We start from the raw sequence: 24,532 nt of genomic DNA, 5'->3' as shown, positions 1-24,532 counted from the left end.
TGATTGAATTTAATAGAATATAAATTTTAAAATTATAAACTTAAGAAACCCATAATCAATTAAATTAAATTGATTTCAAAATCATTAATAAGAATACTTAGACATTATAACTTATATATGTTGCGGATCTGTTTTCATGATTTATGATTTTGATGATAGCAAACACTCTTATTTTTCTACGACGGTCTTATTTACTAACATTTCAGGTCCACACGATCAGACTGCAATTTGAAACCAGCTCAAGATTGGGTAGACTAGGTCTGAGTCAGTTTGTACACTTTTTCCTTTCTTGAGTCTATCATATTAGGTGTGGCTCCTGATGTTTTGTAACTTGGAAGATTTTTTGTTGCTCCCTAAAGATTTCTATTTTTGGTAACATCGTCCGGGACGATATTTATATCGTCCGGGACGATCTGTCCAAAAGCAGAAACCCTAATTAGGGCATCCTCATAAAAGTAGTCGTCATTATGCAAAACATATCGTCCTGGATGATTTTGTATCGGCCAGGATGATAGGCTCAATTCAGAAAGAATCTGCCACCAAATCTAATTAGAAATAACCTATTTTTGGACATCGTCCAGGTGGATCGTCCAAGACTATAAAATATCGTCCAGGACGATCTAGGTCAATTTTTTCAAAATTTCTCTGGAATTTAAGGAAAGCAATTATGACTTCATTTCACGATCAAATCGGTCTGGACGATTGCCAAATCGTCTTGGACAATGTGCTAGACGATTGGACACCGAATAGCTATTTTTCATGGCGATGTTCAGGACGATATTCCATGATTTGTACTGATCATCCAGGACAATATATTATCATCATGGACGATATGAACAAACTTCTTCTGATTGTCTCGAATCGTCCCTGCTGATTGGGCTTAAATTGTACTGATCGTACAGGATGATATGTCTATCATCCGGGATGATAATGTCGGCAACTTATTTTAATGAGCTCGTTTTGAGAGCTTTTATTTAAGCTATGACAAGACACTTTGTAAGTGTCTTTGGCAACCATTGTAGCTTCGTTATTATGGGGGAAACTTGAAGAGAGAGCTTGAAAGGGAGTGAGGAAAGGGTGGAGTTTGTAGAGGGAGAAGATACTGTGAGGGAGGACTCAAGGGAGTGTGGAGGGGGATCCACACGGTTGCTCCTTTAAGCTCGCACCTGAATACCGTCGGATTCAAGGCTTGTCTCAAGGGAAGTTCACGAAAGAAGAAGATCTCTTTGGTGTCAAAGGACCCGGCGACTCCGCCGCACCTGGGAAGGTGGAAGTTATTTTGTAAGGGCTTCTCTGCCTAGCTGTGGGGGATAAAGGAGAGACACTATTTTAGTGCAATAATTAGAGGGTGTATCCAAGGAGTAGACGTAGGTCAAGGTTTGATCGAACCACTATAAATCCGGTGTGTTCTTTCTTATTATTTGCTTTCACATTTAATTTTCGCATTTGGTTTTCTTTGTGGTGATTTTGGTTTGAGTTTTATCTTTGGTTTTAAAGTTATCCAATTCACCTCTCTTTTTGTTAGCCTTGGGCCAGTTCATAAGGGCTTAACATCCCTAACGAACTTTCAAATGTCATCTATGCACTTTCAATATACCCTTGTGCTTGCTTCCTTTTAAGAAGGCATGTTGCAAACTTGGACCCAAAGTCTTAAGATTTAGATGATAACAAACATTATTGGATTTCTTACTATGATAAATCCTGTAAATTTCTATTATTGCATATTTGTTTTCTTCTATGCACTAACATTTCATGTCCACCATTCACTTGCAACTTTGATATGCTCAAGATTGGGTAGACTAGGGTTAAGTATATCATGAAGAGTGTGTATTTTCAATTTTTTATGTATTTTTATCTTAATTGAGTCAACCTATGTATTTGGTGGATACTAAGCATGGTAACCATGAATGCATACACTCAAGGGAGTGAGTTAGTGACAATATCTAAAGTTGGATTTTTTAAACTAATCAAACTGTTTGATCCATATCATACTATATAATGAGCTAATTAGAAAATGATTAAAATGAATAATTTTGATAATTGATATAAGATGAACTAATTATACTATATAATGTATTTCATATAGGACTATCAGTTGAAAATTGGGATCCTAAACGCTTATCAAAATTTAGGCAATATTTTAAATTTTAAATTTTGTACTCATTATACTATACAAGAGGTATCATATGGTATAATATAATTAAATCTTGTAAAATTAATCGTATGATTAGGGAATGAATTTGGATTAATTTATCCAGTCAGATCATACTTGGTGATTTGATTAATCATATCATACGACCCGATCATGTATAGGATGATAATTAAATCATATCCAATTATACTGGACAATAATCAAATTCATTTGAATTAATCACAATGGAAGGTGATCTAAATCAACTTAGATGATCATCTCAATTCCTTGAACTGATTGTACAACACCTAACTCCTTATATAGTATTAATAGGAGTACCTTTCACTAATTATACTGGATGATCCATGATTATATTGGAAGATCCATAATCATATTGGATGACTCATGTCACTTGAATTAAATTTATGGCTTTTTGTGTGGCCTTATATTTAATCCCTCTCAAGTGACTTGTTTCAAGTCTTTGGCTGCTAAGTGTTCTTAAGAGGGAGCTTTGAGAAGAAGTTCTAGATGTTCTTTGGGAAGAAGAGGGAGAGCTTGTGTGTGAGGGAGAATTACTATGAGGGGATCATACGATTGCTCCAAGCAAGTGTCATGGATTGTTCCTCCAAAGTGTCTGTCTAGGTTTCGTGGGTGGCTCCAGGGAGAAATTCTTCAGCTCAAGGATGTGGTTCTGTGCCATCAATAGAAGAGAGTAAGAAAGAAGTTCAAGGTACTCTATCTTCTTATGCAGGGAGAAAAAGATTAAAGGTTTGCTACCGTTGTCTTGAGGGTGACAATGCTTCCAGCTGTCCACCATACCGAGTTTGATGAAAGGGATTTATGTAAGGCTTCTTCTCCTTGTGGGTTTAAAATGAGATACACATTAATTATAGTGCAATACTCTGAGTGGAGTACCCCGGGGAGTGGACGTAGATCAAGGTTGACCGAACTATTATAAAATCTTATGGTGTGGTTTTACCTATTTGCATTTATTTTCTTTCAGCAATTTTTATTATTATCTGTGAGCTGAACTTGATTATTTTAATTTTTTTGATTAATTGCACTTAAGTTGGATTATGACTTGCAATAAGAAAATTTTAATGTATTAAAAGAACAAAAATTATAATATCTTTTTTAAAAAAAAGTATTAATTGCTTCCACACTATTTTAAGTTATCTACCTAGATTTAGTTTACAAATTATCTATGTAGCAAAATCCCCCCCCCTCTTGGTGGGCCTCAGGCTAGTTTATTGAGGTCTCATAAACTCCTCAAACTTTCAGGGAAAAGATGTAATTATTTTCAACTAAAAAAGTTTTTTAAAAAAAAAATCTTATTTACTTTTGATTTTGTTTGAACAGTTTATTGAGGTCTCATAAGCTTTAAGGATAAAAAATAATTAGAATGGAAGACTCCATGCTATTAATCTATGCTAGTCTTGGAGGATTGGTAGCATTACATTTTAGTCTAGAATATACTGATCAACAACTTCTTGCACTTAGAATTTTTTGAACGTTATGCTCTTTAAACCCTAAAGTTAAAAAACTTCAACAATCAAAACATCCTTAAAAGAAATTTAAAACATATAAATCATTAAAAATTGAAATCAAACCACCATTAAGAGAACATGAATAAAAAAAAATCATTTATAGAACTCAAACCACCATTAAGAGACAATGAATAAAAAAATCATTTATAGATAAATTTAAACTAATAATGCCCAGGAACTATTAATGCCACACAGCCTTTCTACACACATTTGGATGGTTTACTAGGATAACCAACTCTAGCCTAAGCTAGGCCAGTGGTGTGATTTGCTTGAGAGGTGCTTTGCTTGAAGAGTACCTTTTATATATTTATTTATTTTTAGTAATATGAATGTTTTACATTTTAAGCACTTAGGCTCTTTAATGACTGCATTTGAATCGTTAAGTTATTACACAACTGCTTTGCACTTTAACATGATTTTATATTCTTTTATATGGCCTTTAAATTTTTACAAGAGTCAAAGTAAATTGTACCTAGGAATGATGTATAAATGTAAAATATATATATTGAGTTGTACAGTATCTTTAGTTATAAATGATTTGAAAACTCTTGCTTATTCATTTTCCAATGAGGCTCCAAAAGATTATAGCATTTCCTTTGGAGGATACTCTCTTTTCAAATTCTATAGAAGAATTGGAGCTTGAAGACCAAAAGTAAGTATATTTGAATCCATATATAAGGTAGGATTAGAAATCCAGGTTTATTATGGTGGAGCGTGGCCACCTTTCTTTCTATAGAGTTTGAGTCTTTTGTAAATTACCAAATTAATGAAAAAATGAATTAATTTTTATATTCAATCTTTCATTTATTATATTACTTCATGCATTTCATTCATATCGGTGGTAATTTGCGTTAGTGGGTAGAATTTTTTTTGGGTTTCTTTCGATCTATATGTTTCAGACTTTATAGGAACATGTATACTAGTTCTAGGATGATATAGTATTGGGTACCATATTCACCAACCTCTTTACCTATACATGCATGAATTTTATTTTCATAATGTATATTAAGCCAAAACACTTATGCCCAACAGGGGCAAGGTAGTGGGGTCCTCATGTGCTCAGAGGATGTTATAATGTTTCCTTTTTGTATAGGTCATTATACTGCTAAAATATCTTTAAAATTTTAGGAGTTAGAAAATTTAGTTAGGTAAATTAAATTTGATAAAATTTGAGTTCTTATGGAGTCTTCTCGCTAATGTCATTTGAACTTAAAGTTAAAATTACTCATCATGAGTCATAAATTTTAGAGTATTATTCATCCTTTAATCTCTTAGGATGGATCTTAGCCTATCATACATTACATATAAAGCAATTGATTGTGCATTATGATTTTTAGTTTTCAACTCACTCCAAGGAAGTATAAGTCCAGATTATAAGCACCTCTTTAGTCTTTGTGCATTATATTCAATTATTTTAAAATTTAAAAAGTCTAAATCTATATTTTGATGACAACTATAGAATTTATAATTGAAAGCTTATACATTAAATCTTGCTTGCCTAAATATTTTTGTAGAACCATATATATTTAAAAATCTCTAGTCTTCACTTTGATCGAGAGCATTCTCTTAATAGATATAATTAACTATAGGGACTTCTCTACAACCCAGAATAAAATAAACTATATCTTAGTTTCTTTCTAAGGTAGGTGAAAGATTTGTGGAATGCAAATCTAAAATTTAAACATTTGATTAATTTCATAATTTAAATGATATGTGAATGTTTCTTTTATCCTTTGGGGCTAGTTAAATATTTCATTAGCAGTGTTCAATCAAAAAAGGAAAGTTTCTCTTCTCATAGTAATAATGAAACATTAGTCTATCCTTATGGATGGTTTAATGTGTATCTATGCAAATTTTACTAAGGAAACCCAAAATATAAATTTAAAGAAAATCTTCTATTGCATTATATTTTGGGAGTTAAATTTGTCTACACTCGAGTTTAGTATAATAATCTATCTATTTTGAACCAATTTGATTTAAGATAATCCACTAAATTTTTATATTTGAATTCTTCTACATGTGTTTGAGAATAATTGACAAGCACGTGAAAGGGTGTATGTGTTTTGAAGTTGATTGAGGTAGTCTATATGCATGTTTTGAAAATTTAAGAAATTTTTCCTAGGGAGTCATTGTGCTAGGTCGGATTGCACCATAGCTTTGAGCTCTCTATCTTTCTTCAAATTTGATTAAGGGCTGGATTATTGAGGGGTGGCACTGCAGCACGCAAGAACGAGCGTCAAGATGAAAGTCTTAATTTTAATATCAAAATATGTATTTCTACCAAATGAAAGTCATTTCATCCCTTATTAGCAGCCAATTATAAAGAGAGATAAGAGTTTTAGAGAGATAAAGATGGGTTTAGGCGACTCCTATTCATTTTTTCTTGTGAGACCAATTTTGAACGTTGATTAGTTTGATGTAAGTTTTATTCTATCTATCTTAGTTTCAGAAAAATACATGGATTTTAGGAATTTCTTGATATAATTTATAATTATGTAAGAAAAATAATTTGGATAACTATATATCCACAAAATAATTACTATATAACTTTATGAATGTTATCGATATGACAGTTCTAAAGATTTAGGTTTTATTTTGGAAATTTTCATTGGATAAATTGGAAAATATATAATTTTTGGTAAATTAAAAAAATATTTTGGTTTCCAAAAATAAGGCTTTAGTATAATTAAACCTTCTAAACAATGTTATAAACAATCATTAGTAATCTAGAAATATTCTTAAATAATGAAAATTTTGTTCAATAGTATATTTCGTTGCCTACCATTAAAACATTTTATTAAATTTTAAAATGATTTTATTTATATTTCTTTTACCACAATACAGTGAATTATATTTTTATTGCTTGAAATGTGTTATTATGAGCAAATCTGATTTTTATGGGGGAAGTTATGTTTTCGTACTAAAACATGTAAAGTTTTGTTCTAGTGTTATATGCATATTTTATTTATGTTATATGCATATACTATGATGAATTATTTTCTCTTTCACAAAATAATATGATGGTTATAGAAATTAAAAAAAACAGCATTCACATCTTAAAAGAGAGCATTAAACACTGCAAGAACAACATATTAATTTAATTAATAATAATTAAAACATAAGAACTGATCATATTACATTAGCTAAAAAACATGAATCATTAAATGAAGAGTTTGCTACATTAATAGAAAAGCATGAGTTCCTAAATAAAGAGTATATTGAATTAAAGGAAACATTTAAAAAATTAGAAGATCTAGCTTTAGAAATGGATATCAATTTGCATTAAGCATTAGTATAATTAAGAATATATAAAAGCACAAATAAGGATCTATAAAAAACTAATAGCTCTTAAAGGAAATGCATCAGGGCCTACATACTAAAAAACCCACACATTAGAATACAGCATGCACCACCATCCCTCAATAGAAGGCATGACTCTTCATTTAGATTATTGCATCCATTTATAGGAGTAAAATGTTATTATTGTGGAATATTGGGTCATATCGCACACATTTGAAACATAAAATCCACCATAGAATAAATTTAGTCTTGAGGCCTAAGATATCATCTACACAGCATAACATACGTCCAATGTAATATAAACGGGGACCCAAATCCACATGGGTTCTCTAATTTAACCCTTTATTATTATTTTTTTTATGCTCTCACAAAAGTTTAAATGAGAGTATAAGGTATCAAATAATGGATGTTCACTTTTAAGGGATCCTTATATGTTATAATTGTTATATATATATACCGCCATCCATCTCTGGTGGCGGTAGCGAAGTGCTTTGCGAATGGAGGAGTGGTTAATCAAAATCTGGAAGGAATTAATCGACGGATTGGTGATGTGAAAAATTCAAATTTGAAGATTGCGTTCAAATCTGTTGGAAGACCGTTGCTGATCAAGGATAACATAGAAGATGTTCCGAAGAAGAAAGTGTATGTGGAAGGAAAAGGAAAAGGTATTGATGGAGAGGTTTGTTCGATTACACCTCAACTGTTGAGGAAAGCTGTGGAACTAGATTTGATAGATCAATCGGCTTCGTCGTCTGGAATGAAATTATATGTTAATAGGTTTGGTAATTCAAATGCAATCTCAGGAGATGTCCTCGGGATAAATGTGAATTCCAATTCTCCTGTTAACACAGAATGTCATTCTGATGGTTGCTCGGCTCAGAAGGTATTGGTGGTAGCAGAACAGGTTATTGTTGATATGCCTGTTAAATCTGTGAAGGAGGCAGTTATCAATCCTTGGTCTAAAAGCCTTACATCCATTTGGATTTCAAAGAGGAGGATTTGGTTTTATCGGATGAAGGCAAAGCAGTTAAATTGAATGAGGATGTGGAGGTTCAGAATTCCAGTAAACTGAAGAAATCCTTAGTGATTAAGGTGTTTGGGAAGGACATTCCATCTCATATAGTAGCTTGGGAAATTAGAAGACAATAGAAGCAGTTTGGAAATTTCCATTTCACAACCCTTGGCAAAGGTTGGTTTTTATGTTCCTTTGATTCATTGGAAATGATGGAAGGAGTTTTGGCAGGTGGACCTTGGTTTGTTAATGGGCACATTATTGGTATGGAGAAGTGGATGGTGGAGTTCTCTACCTTATCTTTGAAGGGGTCTATCCTCTCCAATTTTGATTAGGATGCCTAATTTGCCATTGCAATGTTGGGATGAGGGGAATGTGGCTAGCATAGCTGCAATGATTGGCAAATCTCTTATGATGGATGGGAATATGTTTCAGTGGGGGAAGAGAGAATTTGCAAGAATTTGTGTTAGAATAAAACTTGATCAACCGCTTCCTTTGGGAGTTTGGGTGGATAGCATTTCTGGGAGGTTCTTTCAGAAAGTTGAGTATGAGAAGGTATCCACTTTTTGTTTTGAATGTGGATTAATTGGCCATGAGAAATCTGATTGCAAGATGAAGAAATATGTTGTTGTGGATCAAACTACTACTAATGAGCTTTCTAATCAAGAAAAGGAGGTGGACAAGACTAAAGAAGTTGCTGATGAATCTACCTATGGACCATGGATCATGGTTAATAGAAGAAATAATAGAAGACCGGTCAATGTGAATAATAAAGTGAAGGATTCCAAAAAGCAGTGGATTAAATCTAAAGTCGTTCCTGGTGACAAAAATGTAATGACAGAAGTCTTGCAGTAGATGGGAAAAAGTCAGGTAGTGGAACCTCTCTTGAAGGATAATACTCTTGAAGAAGGAGAAATTTGTGAAGATCAAGAATTGCTTGCTCAAGTTACTCAGTTAAAACCTTTGAAGGATGCTGCTGTGAAGAATCCAATCATTACAGAAAATGTTGATCTAAAGGTTGGTATGCAGTCTTCAAATATTAAATCTTTCAGCCCTATTCTAATGAACTAATTTGATTTGCTGAATAAAGAAGAGATGGTAGGGGAGGAAGTTGATGTGTTTAATTATTCGGTTGCTACTGATAGCATGAATAATTAAATGAATTATGCTGGTAGGGAAGACTATGTTGTTGACACAGGTACTAAATTTTGTGATGAGAAGTTGACTGGTGTGGAAAAAGAAAGAGAAACTGGTTCAAATGGGGAAATTATCAAGTGCAAGCTTGCTAAGGAGCTTAGGGCCTTAGGGCCCATTAAGAATAAACCTCGTGGTAGAACTCTTGAAGGAGGAGGCAACAAAAAAAGAGATGGGGGCTCTTCCCCCATAGTTCTTTATATGGAATCTATTGCTTTCTGGAATTGTAGAGGGGCCAAGAAGAGAGAGGCCTCTCTCTATATGAAGGAGTTTATAAAAGATTTTAAAATCTTTTTTGTTGGATTGGTTGAGACTAAAATCAATTCTTTTGATAGAGTCTCTTTTGACAGAATGATGGGCCCTTTGTGGGATTTTTTCCTTCTTCCTTCAGAAGGACTTTCAAGTGGTATTATGATTATTTGGAGAGTGGATATAGCATCCTTTTCTATTGTAAATACATTAGATCAATGTGTTATTGGGGATCTTAATGTCTTTAACAAGGGAGTTTGGAGAATCAACACTATTTATGGTAGTAAGGAGACTCACAAGAGAAGACTACTTTGGGAGTGTATCCAGGAGCATTCTCAAAGGGACATCCCTTCTATTATTGGTGGGGACTTCAATTGCATTTTGGCAAAAGAAGATAAGAAGGGTGGGAGAAAGTTTGTTTTCTCTCAAGGTCCAATGGCGGTGTTCAAATTCATGAATGAGAATGACTTTCATGAGATTGGGTTTGTTGGACCAAGATTTACTTGGTGCAACAACAAAGTGGGAGGTGGAAGGATCCTTGAAAGATTGGATAGATGTATCCTCAAGTCTTTCGCCATTAACAAAATTCAAATTGCGGTTGTTAGACACCTTGCAAGAGCAGCTTCAGATCATAGTCCTATTATCTGGAGGTTATTTGATTCGGTCTCATTTGGGAGAAGATGTTTAAAATTCGAAGATGCTTGGTTATCTTTCAAGACTTTAGCTCATATCATTTCTAATGTATGGAAGAAAAAATTCTTGGGGGATGACATGGAAGTCCTTAATAAGAAGTGTAAAAGGACCTTGAAGGACTTGTTCTTTTGGAGTAAGTCCAAATTAAAAGATTTTTCAATAGAAAAAGAAAGATTGAAAGCTGATATTTCTTTGATTCAAGAGGAAGAAGCTAGTGAAGGTTGGCTTGATGATGACAAACTTTGGCTGCTTAGGAGCAAAGTTAAAGAGCTGAATATCATTCTCAATTGTTTGAATACTTGGTGGAAGCAAAGACCCAAAGTAAAGTGGATCGAGGAGGGTGATTCCAATACTAAGTTTTTTCATTCACTTGCCAATGCAAGAAGGAATACAAACTGGATTTCTTAGATCAAGAATGAAGACGGAAGATTGGTTAATGAACCAAAGCAAGTTGAGGAGGTTTTCATTCATTATTTCCAGAATAAGTTAAAGAGAAGAGGTTAATGTTTGGATAATTGGCCTAAATCGTGGCAGGTTTTAGGTGATGATGACAAACTTCGGTTAAACAGAGAGCTTTCTACACTTGAGTTAGAGGAGGTTGTTATGAAGTTGGGCAACAATAAAGCTCCTGGTTGTGATGGGATTACTTACTCCTTCTTCAAAGCCTATTGGCGTATCATTGGTGAGGATGTTATTAGAGCAATTAGCCTTTTCTTTCTTCAGGTTTTTTATGCAAGGATTGGAAAGACACTATGATTGTCTTAATACCCAAATCATCAAACCCGGTTACTCCAGCACCTTTTCGTCTTATCAGTTTGTGTAATTCTATATACAAAATTGTAACTAAAATTTTGTTGAATAGAATGGTGGAGATCATTCCAAAAATTGTATCAGAAGAGCAGGTGGCTTTTGTAAAGGCAAGGACAATTTCAGATCACATCCTATTAGCTCAAGAAGTGTTTCACAAGTTAAAGTATTCTAAAGCAAGCAATGGATTCCTAGCCATCAAAGTGGACATGGAACAAGCATATGATAGTATGAGTTGGAAAACTCTACAGAAAATGATGTTAGACTTGGGATTTCCTATCAAGTTTATCAATTTGGTGAAGGAGTGCATTTCAAATCTTAGATTTTCCATTATGATTAATGGATCAAACTCCAATTGGATTGAAGGGAGAAGTGGATTCAGGCAAGGCTATCCACTCTCTCCATTCCGTTTTATTTTGTGCTAACAACTTCTATCCAATTGCTTTTCTGAGAATGGTTCAGAGGTAGGATTGAAAATTTCTTCTAGATCACGATTTCTCATCTCCTTTTTGCAGATGACATCTTGGTTTTTGTTGAAGCCAAGAGAAAAAGTGTTAAGAAGATTAAAGATATTGTTGAAAATTACTGCTCTTGGACTGGTCAGAAAATTAATTTTCTAAAATCTTCCTTGTTATGTAGCAGATCGGTTGTAAGAAGAAGGAGCAAACTATTTTCTAAAATGCTGGGAATCAAATTGGTGACTGAATTTGACTACTTGGGGATCAAGATGGCTTTGAGAAGATTAAAGTATTCAGACTTCCAACCATTACTGGATAATTCTATTAAGAATCTTAATGCTTGGGGTAATAGATACATCTCCTTAGCGGGCAAACTGGTGTTGGTAAAGACTGTGTACCTTTCTCTTCCTGTTTTTCTTCTATCATATTCTCTTGTTCCTATGAGAATTTTGAAAGAATTTGAGAAGTTGTGTAGAGACTTCATCTGGGATAGAAGTGATGGAAGCCATGGGATTCATTATGTAGCTTGGGAATCCCTTTGTAAGCCAAAGCAGATTGGTGGTTGGGGACTAAATTCTGCTATTGCTAGAAGAAACACCTTAAGGGCAAAGTTTGCATGGAGACTTGTTGATAATCCAAATTCTTTGTTGGCCAAAAATTTTCTGAGCAAGTATGGGGATAATTGGCGAGATAATGGGAATTTTAGAAGCAACTCTTCTACTTCTTGGAAGATTATTCATAATGGATGGAAAGCTCTTAGGAATTTTGTTAGATGGAAGGTGGGTGATGGATCCAAGATCAATGTGTTACAGGACACTTGGATTTTGGATTTGAGTTTAAATAAATGACCAACGTTTGTTGGGGTTTTGGTAGATGAGAATACTAACCTTGACTACTTCATTCATGAGGGTAGTTGGGATGTTGATAAATTGAGCATGCACTTTGGTGAAGATTTATTGAAAATGATTTGAAATATTAAAATTTCCCAGATATCCCATGATTATATGAAGCTAAAGCTTCAATTAACAGGTAAATCAATTACAGCATTACTAGTATATGATGAAGTTAAAAGCTATCAGAATGATAATCTTTCTTCTTGGTTATACAAAATGAGATTGAATGCCCGGGTGGAACTCTTCATTTGGAGGCTGCACAGAGATGCCATTCCAACTGAACTATTTTTATTCAAAAGGAGATTATCGGGTTCTAATTTATGTCCTTGGGGCTGTGGTGAAATTGAATATGTGAGCCATGTTTCTTCTACCTGTTCGAAACTATTGAAGGTTATTGAAGTTTTAAGGAGCTGGGGATTCCAGATTCCAATTTTTAGGAATTGGGATGATTGCTTGCTTAGTCTTATGAAGATAAAGAATTCAAATATCATGATGTCAGGATTTACCTAACGATGATGTGGTTTGTTTGGAATAACAGAAACAAGTTCAAGCATGGAAAATCTGCTGGCAGTAATATCATGATCGCTGCCTCAACTCTTGGTTTTCTTGGATCTACTAAATTAAGCTATCCACTTTCGAAACACTGGGCTGTTAATCAGTCCATTGGACTGTGTACAAACAAATGGCAACCACCTCCACCCGAGTGGATCAAAATAAACTTTGATGCTTCATTAAAAAATAATTATATAGTATGAATTGGTGGTATTGTAAGAGATTGTAGAGGAAGATTTATCTTAGCCTTTGGCAAAGGTAAGGTACATTGGGACATTGCTCAACTTGAGCTTTTGGCTTTCTCAGCTATCAAAGAAGCATTGCACGGTAGGATGCTTGATGTCAAAGGCATTATTGTGGAAGGTGATAATAAAAATGTCATCCTTTTTCTTCATAAACTGTACAGCAAATCGAATATGAAGGATTGGAGCTTGGAAGATGAAGACTAATCTTTCCTTGGTGAGTTCAATAATGTTTTCTTTCATTGGGCTAATCGTAGTTGTAATAAGTTAGCCGATTATTGTGCTAACCTATCTTGTTCTTATGATTTTTTTTTTGGGACTTTTTTGGTGAGAGAAATCTTCCATCTTCTTTTATTGGTTTAGTAAAAGAAGAGTGTAACAGTATAGCTGCCTCACATTAGTTTGTATCTTGGCTTATTTTATTTTTAATGCATCTTTGCATCTTTCAAAAAAAAAAAGATTGAGGTAGTTGCATTCTGCCTATCTCAATTTTTATAAAAATAGGAATTTTGAGATTTTTCAAATTAAAAGTATAAAATTAGATTGTAAGATGGATATTACTTCACATATATTAAATTTTTATCATGCAACTTTTTATATGTTATAGATAAAACTATTCTAGATATTTTAATGATTGTTTTAAAAAAATTTACCATGTATACTAGAAGGTGTACTATTTTTGGCAATCTAAAATATAATTCTAACCTTAGAAAATATATTTTAGTACATTTAAATATTTAAAATAGTATTTTGAATAATCCCTCATAATTTGGTAAAATTTAGAAAATATGAAATTTTGCTCAATTTGTTGAATATTCTAGCTATTGGTATAATATTTCGCAATATTCTACATAATGATTATTTCTAATTTTTTTATTAAAATATGTTATATATGTATTTATGCTCTTATGATGGAGCTATTTTGAGAAATTCTTGTGAGGAGGAAGTTGTTTTGCGCTAAATGCACTAGGTGTCATAAGGGCTTGAAATTCTAAAAATCTAATGTGTTAAGATTTTGAGAGTCATAAGAGCCTATTTTTTAATATTCTAACACATTGAGTCATGAATGCTTAAATTTGGATATCTATTTCTATTGAGAGACATAAGGGCATGAGGGAAATTTATTAAATTATTTTTTTGATTATGAAGTGCTTGTTTGTTTACATTTAATGCTAAGTTTACTTAATTTCAGTTATCTACCAACATGACTCTATTTAGTACAATAGCATATTAATAATTTCTTTTAATTCATTCAAATAAATTTTATTTTTACTCTTAAAAATTTATATCAATGGGTGTGACCTGTTGAGTTATGATGGTTCACACATATTCTGCATTCTATTTCAAGCCAGGGAAAGGGAAAAGAACTAGTTGAGTAGCTAATATTATAGGTTCTAATAGTTTGATATTGTATAAGTATTTTTTCAATTTTCTAATTTTGTGTTGCTATATCTATTCTCTGATCTATTTTATTTTTATGTGTAGCCATATATTATATTATAGAAATTTTATAATATAAATTTTAAAGATGAATAGGATGGAAAATTAAGGTTTAGTAGATTTTTTAATTTATTGGAAGTTAATTAGTAGCTCTGTTGTCTCTTGATAATAAATAAATCTAAAATATTCTCCAAACTAGATCTTATGCTTGGTTTGTCACCATCTAACATGATATGTCTTGTTCTATCTACGAGTTATATTGAGTTGTGTTGTGACATTAGTATATATTTGGCATGCATAATAACATGCATTTCTTAGTTTTTTCTCAAGGATATATAAATATTTTTTTAATATTGTATTAAATAACATTTTAGATTCCAAATATTGCTTATAATTTGAAACAAAATTAATTAAAAAAAATTAACTACTCTTCACACCACCACCTATAAATAATCCCCATGTGTGAGGGGAAAACTTAGATTTTCCCTTTAATAGGCATTGGTTCTACTCCTTAATAATGTTTGATATTATATTATATAGGCACAATTAACATTTCCATTTTTTGGGTGTATTTATCAACTATAAAGGGGTTTGATACAACCTTATAATGGAAGAACTATTGAGCCCCTTCACGCACCTTTATTCTCATCTTTAGGATGCTCTAATACTAACATATATGGGTGTAAATGGAAGTGGAACCAAAGGTTTTCAATATCTTTAGGGAGCTTTTGCCCTTCCCTTTAAAGGAGATCTCTTACCTTTGTTTGAATAGATTATATCCAAGGTAAGAGAATTTTTTGCCGTTTTTTAAGCTCTGAATTTGTTCTAAAAAAGAGTCGATTGTATTTCAAATCTTGTATATTACATGCAAGCGATAATGATTGTTCAAAATGTATTTTGTCTAGTGATAAATAGATGATCAAAGGAAAATCCCTAAAATGGCAAAAATTTCTTAGTTATTAAGCAATTGTAGTACAATTGTATGCCCTTAGTTTTAAAATTTTGGACTAATTTTTTATTTGATTATCATGTCTGCAAGTATATCCTTCTCAAAGATCTTCATCATAATATTTTATCATCTAGATTTTTTAAGTAATTCTAAGTTTTGGTTGTTAGAATGCTTCAATTGATAGGTTTGTATCTTTTGTTAATATCTATAAACAAACTAATTGTCAAAATATTTTAAATTTTTTTTATAATTATAGATAACATCTTTGAACACCCTATTCATAAAAATATAATGTTATTTATTTCAGTTAAAAATTTTTGAATGAGAGCTTTATATAATATGATGTCTTTCAAATTACATGCTTCAATAGTTTCTTCTGATATGTATACTTGTCAACATTGGTTGAAATATATATATATTTTTTCCGTTCACCCCTTGATATGTAAATGGATTCTTCTTAAAAATTTTAGATTTTTTCTTAAAACTATCTTTCCTTGAACATTCTTTAATGGTTCTCAGTCAAAAGTTCCTACACTACATTATTTCAATAGAAAAAAATTTTTAGGCATGAGATTAATGGGTGCTATAAAAATCTTGATATGGATGAAAAGATAATTTAGTTACTTATATCATTCTATATTTTTTGTAATTTTTTACTTTGTTTAAATATAGATATATTTATATGTTTAAGGAAATACCAAAGGTATATCTTGATGCTTAACTTAACACACACATGAATTTGTAAAGATTAAGTAATGGTGAGGATTATATGTTGAAACCAAAAAAAGTTATAACTTCCATGGTTCAACAAACTTAGAGTTTGATTCAACTGATGATTATACCAACCTTCGACAATGTTAAGTGCTTAGTAACACACAATCAGAAGGTGAAAAATGGTTAAAGTTACATCTTTGAAATACATGGAAGTCATCACGGAAAAGAGATCATTTGCTTAGAAGTTAAAACTTTGAAGAAGTTTGAATGCTATAGATTACTTTAAAAGATCCCTGATATATTAATGCTTGATTAAAAACTGATGGACCGAAACCATCAATGTCTTAAAAAGTTTTGTTTGAAGCTTATATATTGAAGGAGGTTTGATTTGTGCACTACAAGACCGAAGCTAATGTAGATGGATTATTCTTCCAACCAAACTTCTAATGACTCTTTAGAAGTTCAAGAAGATAATGAAAATAAATTGATCAAGCTTATTTTTTACGGATATGTTGATATTATTCCTATATAATAATTCTATCAATTATTTTTTATGCATAGCTATAAAATAGAAATCTTATTGTATTATATCATATATGTTGTAACACCCCGAGATCAAAATTAGAATAATTATTTTTTTTATTCATATACTAGAGCTTCTATAAAATCCATTTAATATAAATTAGTTCTAGTGGAAGAAACTAACATAATGTATATCAAAAGCTTTCAGTATATCATTCATAGAAATCTTATTTATAATAGTTAGGAGACCACATGCAATCAATAATCTATTTCAAGCTCCTGACTATAAAAGAAATAAATAAAATATAGAACAAAATTAAAAAAAAAAATCTAATAATTTGGATCGGCCTCACTCAGCAGGAACCCGACCCTTTTAATGACCTGAAATCAATAAAATTATATAATGAGTTTCAACGCCTAGCAAGTAACAAAATATTACCATTGCATTAAATGCAAGACCAAAGGATCAATATGTATGCTTAGTCTAAGCCCATATCAATCATTATGCCATCAATATAAATAATACATGCACATCAATCCATCACTGCTTTAACAGTAATCATAAATAAAACCAATATGATCATTAATAAAAAAAATGGTTTGATAAGTAAAAGAAAACCATCAATCTTCCATAAAATCAAGAATGTATCAAATAATAATATGTAAATTAATCGATAGGGCATGTCAATATGTTGTGTCTGTATACAACAAAAATAAACCTAAAAATGTCCATAAATATATAATATGTCAGGTTATATCAGTATCAATGAAGGTCTTATTAATTTTACTTCAATTCTAGCTATTAATCATTCATGTGTTATCATGTAAATGAAATCATAAATGTGATTGTGAATAACAAGGAAAGACATCCAACTAGTTATATTGTATTTTCTTGTGTCTTATCTTTGGTCAACGTCAGGTGTCAAGTGTTGATGTTAGGTGGATATCTTGTATAAGAATTGTCACTCCTACACGTTAGTGTATCTTACGCCCTTATAACTCTCTTGTATCTTGAATCTTCAATTTTTCATTGGGATTACACCATAACCCAAAATTTAAAAAAAAAAAGCCTGTCAGCCCGCCCTCTTATATAGGGTATCTTGCTCTAGCCAACCTGAATTATTTTATAATTAGCCAGCCTTTCTTTCTTACTTACGAATGTCACATGCATCATGTAGCAATAATATATGAAAGTACAAAAAAAATAAAAAATATACAATATCTTTATAAATTTATACCTATCATTTTATCTGATGAAATAAAAAAATATATATCATTCAAAATACTCATATTGATGATATCTATCACATATCAAAAGTTATGGGTTGAAAGTTTGCTAAAAATTAAGATATATTAACTTTTATAAGAGTTGACTAAAGTGAAATGTATAAAATTCAAAATATGCAAAATTATTAAATCAGAGGTGGGGTAATGGTAGAATATGTTAATACGAATAACTTTTTCATAGGGGAAAATGAAAAGGAATGAGATAATGTTTTTTCTTTTTAATAAAATATGTAAAGTAGTCTTAGATTTTTATAATAAAGAATATATAGTGTATATTGATAATGATATCAATTATTCAATTTTCAACATAAAATTCATATTATTATTTCATCTCTTCAAATATGGGACTCTACAAATTATAGGAAAATATTCATAAAATAAAACAACATGTCTAAAAAACTCTGGTGAAATTGGTTTGTAATATTGACACCTAAGATTCCCAAAATTTTACATGTATCGACATGCGTTAATTTTCTGCATTGCCTCTAAAAATAGGAGAAATTTATTATAATTAAAGCACAACAATATTTATATTATGCTGGAGATGCTTCTACATTTGACTTATAATGATTATTGAAATATAATTAATTAGGTCAAAATATGAACTATTATATATATATTACATCTCTAATATATCAGAAATAATTTCCTTCAAAATTTGTATACTTGAGTTTTTTAATATGACGTGCCACTAGAAAACTTAATATATAACATGAGCCATATAGAATTATTCCACCAAGGTTTTTTTATCTATCTGAGAGTGTTAATCAATGAAGTTACCTTATACAATAGATAAAATTAAATCCTCTTTAAATTTGTCGTACCTGATTGGGTTGTGATGGACACTAATATTTTTTAAATTAACGGTGGGAGTTTATCTATCTTTAGATCATTAATTCCCCTTTAAGATCACAGATGTCACGTTTCTCAAAGAGTTTAAAGTTTAACTAGAGAATGTTTGTAGAATATAAACTTAACTCAACTTTCTTATGGAATTCTTATAGTTTCAAGAAGTTATAAAAATAGTAGCAAGCAAGGGTTTCATGGTAAATGGAATGATGAATGTAGGAAGGTCTTGCCCAATTATAATCATGCCAAGTATATTGACGTAAACATCCTTTCAATGATGCATTTAAGATTTCCCCCAATCATGGCATGCTTCTTATATAATCTCTTGTGGGTGTAGTTGAGGATATTGAAGAAATTATGAAGGGTGTTGATGCAATCATGAGACCATGATGAAAGATTGATAATCAGACGATGAGGTTGGGTTGATAGGGTATTGATAATTGAGTGATAGTGGTTATGCATCTATAATTAAGCATTTGCATTCTAATTATAGTGGGTGGGAAATGAAGGGCAAGTAATGGTGGTTCGGTAATTCTAGTTAGGTGATGATGATCATGAGATGGAGGTTAGTTGGATCTAAATTTATCTATGGATGACATCAAACCTTACTAGTAGGCTAACTTTGAAAGGTTGACATGAGAACTTATGTGAGAATGAAAAGAACAATTTAGTAGAAAAAATCTATAATGCAAATACTCAAGATCTCTAAGACTCAAAAAAATTCAAATTCTCCTCATTCAGCTTTATTTATAAGATTGTGAAGCTTATAGAAAAGGCTACATATCTAAAAAAAATAGAAAAATCTAATGTTTTTCAAACTCTTAATATATAATATTTTAGATAGGTGTCACCCTTTGTCTAGCTAAAAATTATGTAGGGTGCTGATCGAATCAAAAGAGCATGATGGAAGATTATATATAACACTATGAGGCTGGGTTAAGAAGATAGGGTACTAATAGTTGTGTGATAAGTGTTAGTCAATTACAATTATGTGATTGCATTCTAATTATAGTAGTTGGATGATGAAGGACAAGTTATGGTGGTTATGTAATGCTAGTTGAAAGATATGATCATAAGATGGAGGTTGGTTAGATCTAAATTTATCCATTGATAACACCAAAACTTACTAGCAAGCAAACTCTGGAAGGTTGACCAGAGAACTTATGTTAGAATGAACATATTAATAGAAAAAGATTTATAATGTAAATGCTCAAGATCTCTAAGAGTCAAAAAATTCAAAATTCTCCTCATTTCCATTTAGTTGTAAGATTCTAAGGCTTACAAAAAAGGCTACATCTAAAAATTAGAAAATTCTAATGTTTTGCAGATTCTTAATATATAATATTTAAGACAAGTTCCACCCTTTCGCTAGCTAGAAGAAAGGCAATTATGCATGAAAATAATTATCTACTTTAGGGAAAGCTCAATAATGGCAAGTGAGTATGGTAGAGTCAAGTAGTAACGATTAGGTATGGACGATTATGCCATCAAGTCCTTAATAGAACATACCTATAATTGATAGATGCCCAACTATCAAACTGTACTAGAGCCATAAGTTAACTAGAAAAGGAAGAAGAGTAATTTGGCCTTATGCGGAAGGAGTTCTCTATAGTTGGATGCCACAATAGGGTGAGTTGAGATCCCTTTGAGTAAGCACTTTCTCGTGATTGAGATTGTGAGTTCTAGTGATGGTATTTCATTGTGGGGGATGGAAAGAAACTTTGGTGGACAATTTATTATATGAGGTAAGAGGATAGTTGCTCAATCGGAGAGGACTTTTGGTTTCTTCTATTAGGGGTGGCCACCCTCGGTGCTTTGTGGCAAATGGAATCCCTTGGGTGAGCTCCCTTGTGGGATCCAATGGGTGCAAGTATTGATGCAATTATTTATATAGGCATATGCAGGTATACATTATAACTTTATCAAAAAATTCTATATAATTATTAGTAAAAGCCTTTCTAAGACTGTACACATAAATTCAAAATCTAATATAGAATTCACTTGAAAAGCCTTAAATTACATACTCAAAATTGATAAATGTCCATGAATAGTATACTAGGCGAGCATCTCTTAAAAAAAATAAATTATTCATATTACATGTTAAACATTTTGTAATGATATAGGGTGAATGTCCATCCCTTGAGGAGAATTCCTCAAAAATATATGTCATGACTCAAATTGAAGGAAATCAGAAGGGGTATCAATAGTACATGGTGAGGTCAAGTAAAAAAAATTCATTGGTGGGTTAAGGTTTGATCAAGCAGAATGAGAATGATACAGGATCAAATAAGTTGGTTTACATTATATTAGGTTAAAGGGTTCAATCTAGTTACATCAAAGGTCTATTTGCCTCTATTATATCCAATTAGGGCCTATTAAAAGGGTTGGCCATGTTTAATTTGTTCAAGTCTATAGTTTGAGTTAAATTGGTATAGTTGTATTCTCTTTTGTGTCAATCTGTATTTAAAGGATGGTCTAGCCTATTATATTATTAAACTATGATAAAATCATATATGATTTAATGATTGAATCTCTATGAAAGATGTTTGTCTAGTTGATTATATCATTTGAATCAAAATACACCAAATGAATTAAGGATATATATGATATTAGGACGAGTTTTGAATATAAGTAAAGATTGAGCTCTTAGATCAAGATCAATTATAGTGTAGAATCACATAATTAAGCCATAGAGAACAATATGTTTTTACCACCATATGAGTCCATTGGGACAAATTAGGTTTAAGCTTAAAATGGGTCTACGTAGAGCTACATGAAATAAATCATATCAAAAATTTTGAATTTGAAATTAAAACAATTTGATCAGTGGGTTCCTCTTATGACCTTTTCTATGTGTATTGGGATCACATAGTAAACTAAGGTCAAGTCCCAACCAACATATGTTAAGAGTATATATAGGATTTTTACCTAGGCTATGTTTGGATTGGAACTATGATTGATCTTAGAAATTGACATTTGAACTAAATTTAAAAATGAGTGTTTGAAGCATCTCTTGAATGGGTTAATGGATTAAGAAAAGGAGTATTAACCATGTGAAGTTTAAATGAGATGTAATAAGCACGACTAACTCATTTTTGTATAAGATAAACCTCAGATAATCAAACCTAAGAATCCAGGACTAAGCACTGTTGGTATTTTTTATAAAGATAACAAGCTCCCCATTAAACCTAGCAAACTATAAAAGAATTGAAGAGATATGACTTTTAGAGTAGTTAATGTAAGTATTGGCTCAATTATAGTACAATGTGCTAGTGTCATAGTAAATATTAAAATAAGTGTTAAAATAATAGGTAAAATGATACCAAATTTTATTGAAAAATGCAAAAGATATAAACAAATGCTCGATATATTCAATACAATCATAACATTGACATCTAAAGTGAGTTTGGAATGGGATAAGCTAATTGTAAATGTAGAGTGATGTTGATTGGTGGTTATCTAGTGTTGTAGTCCTATAAGCACTACTGAAGGGAGACAATATGCATAAGACTTAAATGTTGAAGGATATCATGAGCTGGATGCTAGTTAATTATAGATGATGGGTGAAATTAGTCAACGTACATCTAGTATTGTGAACCAACATGTCATAATGAAATGTAATGGAAGGGCACTAAGAGTTAGATGTTATGAGTTAGATATCAATAGATGTTAGTCAACCACATATATTAAGTAATATTGATTGACATACATCTTGTTTTGCAAACTGATGGATGTTGGTAAATAATGATGGCAAACATCATGTGTTTGACATTAACAAGCTTAAGAAAAAACTTGATGCTTCAAGACATCAGTAAACATTTCATGTAAAATAATATTGAAATATGAATGTTTACAGTTCTACTCCAACATGCATCAATGATGATGATGATGCATATTGGGAGTTGGACATCGATGGATATAAGGACTTAAAATGTTGGTAGACATTAGCTTATTGTTGACATTAGGTGGTGTTAGTTAACAAATGTCAAATATTGTGGGTTAATATGTTGATGAAGTGTTATAACAGGTGATGGGGTTTTTGTGTGAATAGATATTAGCTAATAAGGGTCATCACTAGGCTATTAGTGTCATCATTCTTCTTTTAAGATGGAGATTAATAAAATATAGTAGATATGGAAGATGTCCATTAAAGTTGAACACTAGTAATGATAGATTGAAGGTTTTAAATGATGCTTAATTATTTAACCTTCATTGAATCATTTATTTGTCCTAGTTCAAAATATGGATAAATATGGAGAACTTGGGGGTTTATAAATGTTAATGATGGTTAATCTAGTCTTTACCGAAGCCTCTAATGAGATGGGCAACTGATCTACGATCAATGATTATGATTCTATGGTAGTATTATGGAGCCTACCAATGATAAAGCCACTTATTAATTTTTTATGTATAATTAATTCCTATAATATCTTTCATAAGGTACTTAATGTGGACTTGGACATATATTTCATTCTTCTCATATTTTGTGCCTCTAACTTATATATAATTCAAAATACCTATTTCTAATACAAATACAAATTTCTATCAATACAGGAAAAATGTAATTTACTAGTGAAAATTTTACACATGAATTTTCTCCAGATTTTCTAACGGATTTACATCAGATTCCGATGAAATATTTTCGACAGACTTCCGATGAAATATTTCTGACGGATTTCCAGTGGATTTTCAAACGGATTTTCGACGAATTTTAAATTCTTCTAGGAAATGAACATATATTATAATAAAAAATAATAATTCATTAACTAATTAAATAATTAAATATGTTAAATTAGCTAATTAACTAACTAAAATTCATTAATAATATTAACTATTCTAAATTCACTAATAATATCAACTAATTAACTAATTAACTAATTAACTAACTAATTAATTTAAATGAACTAATTAACTAATTTATTAAATTAAGTAATATATTAAATAAATTAACTAATTAATTAGTTAACTAAATTATTAAATACAAATTTTTAAATTAACAACTTAATTAATCAAGCAATTTAAATTAACTAATAATATTAATTATAATATTAACTAATTAAAATTTACTAATTGACTATTTTGTTCGACACCAACTGTGTAGGAGAATGTTTTGCTCTTTAAAGGAGATTAAACACGGGCGCAAACGACGAAGCAGGCTTTTGCGTCTTTGGGTGGGTTGGCAAGGAGCAAGTCAGAGCAGGTTGCAGGCTGATGTATGAAGGCAAATGTTTGACCGCTAGGCTTGTGTCGGTTTTGATGTCTGGCTGGTTGTGCGGGCTTAGTTAATGGCAAGCGTGCGGTTTGAAGTGTGTTCAGCGAGCATGGGTGCGTGGGTCGGTGGGCGAGCTTGTTTGGGTTTGGCTGGTAGGCAAACAAGCTGTTGAATGTTTTTCTGTAATTAATTTTAGTAATTTTTTTTTTTATTTTGCTGTAGAAATGTCTGTCTGAAATTCTCTGAAAAAATTTTAAAGTATTTATTTCGTGCCAGTAATAATTTTCTAACGAGTATTTTACCGGTGGAAATTTTTTTGTCAGAAATATGCCATAAATACTAATTACTGACAGATTTTGGTCTATTTTTGACAAAAATGTTTGTCGGCCGCCGGAAAAGGCTGTTTTTCCTTTAATGTTTAGTCCAAAATTAGAAATTTTGTACATAAATAATTTCTTTTGGTAGTCCTTCAACTTAATCC

Source organism: Dendrobium catenatum, unplaced genomic scaffold, assembly GCF_001605985.2.
Source record: "Dendrobium catenatum unplaced genomic scaffold, ASM160598v2 fragScaff_scaffold_989, whole genome shotgun sequence".
In the NCBI taxonomy this organism is placed as follows: domain Eukaryota; kingdom Viridiplantae; phylum Streptophyta; class Magnoliopsida; order Asparagales; family Orchidaceae; genus Dendrobium; species Dendrobium catenatum.
This window is presented reverse-complemented; position numbering follows the sequence as displayed.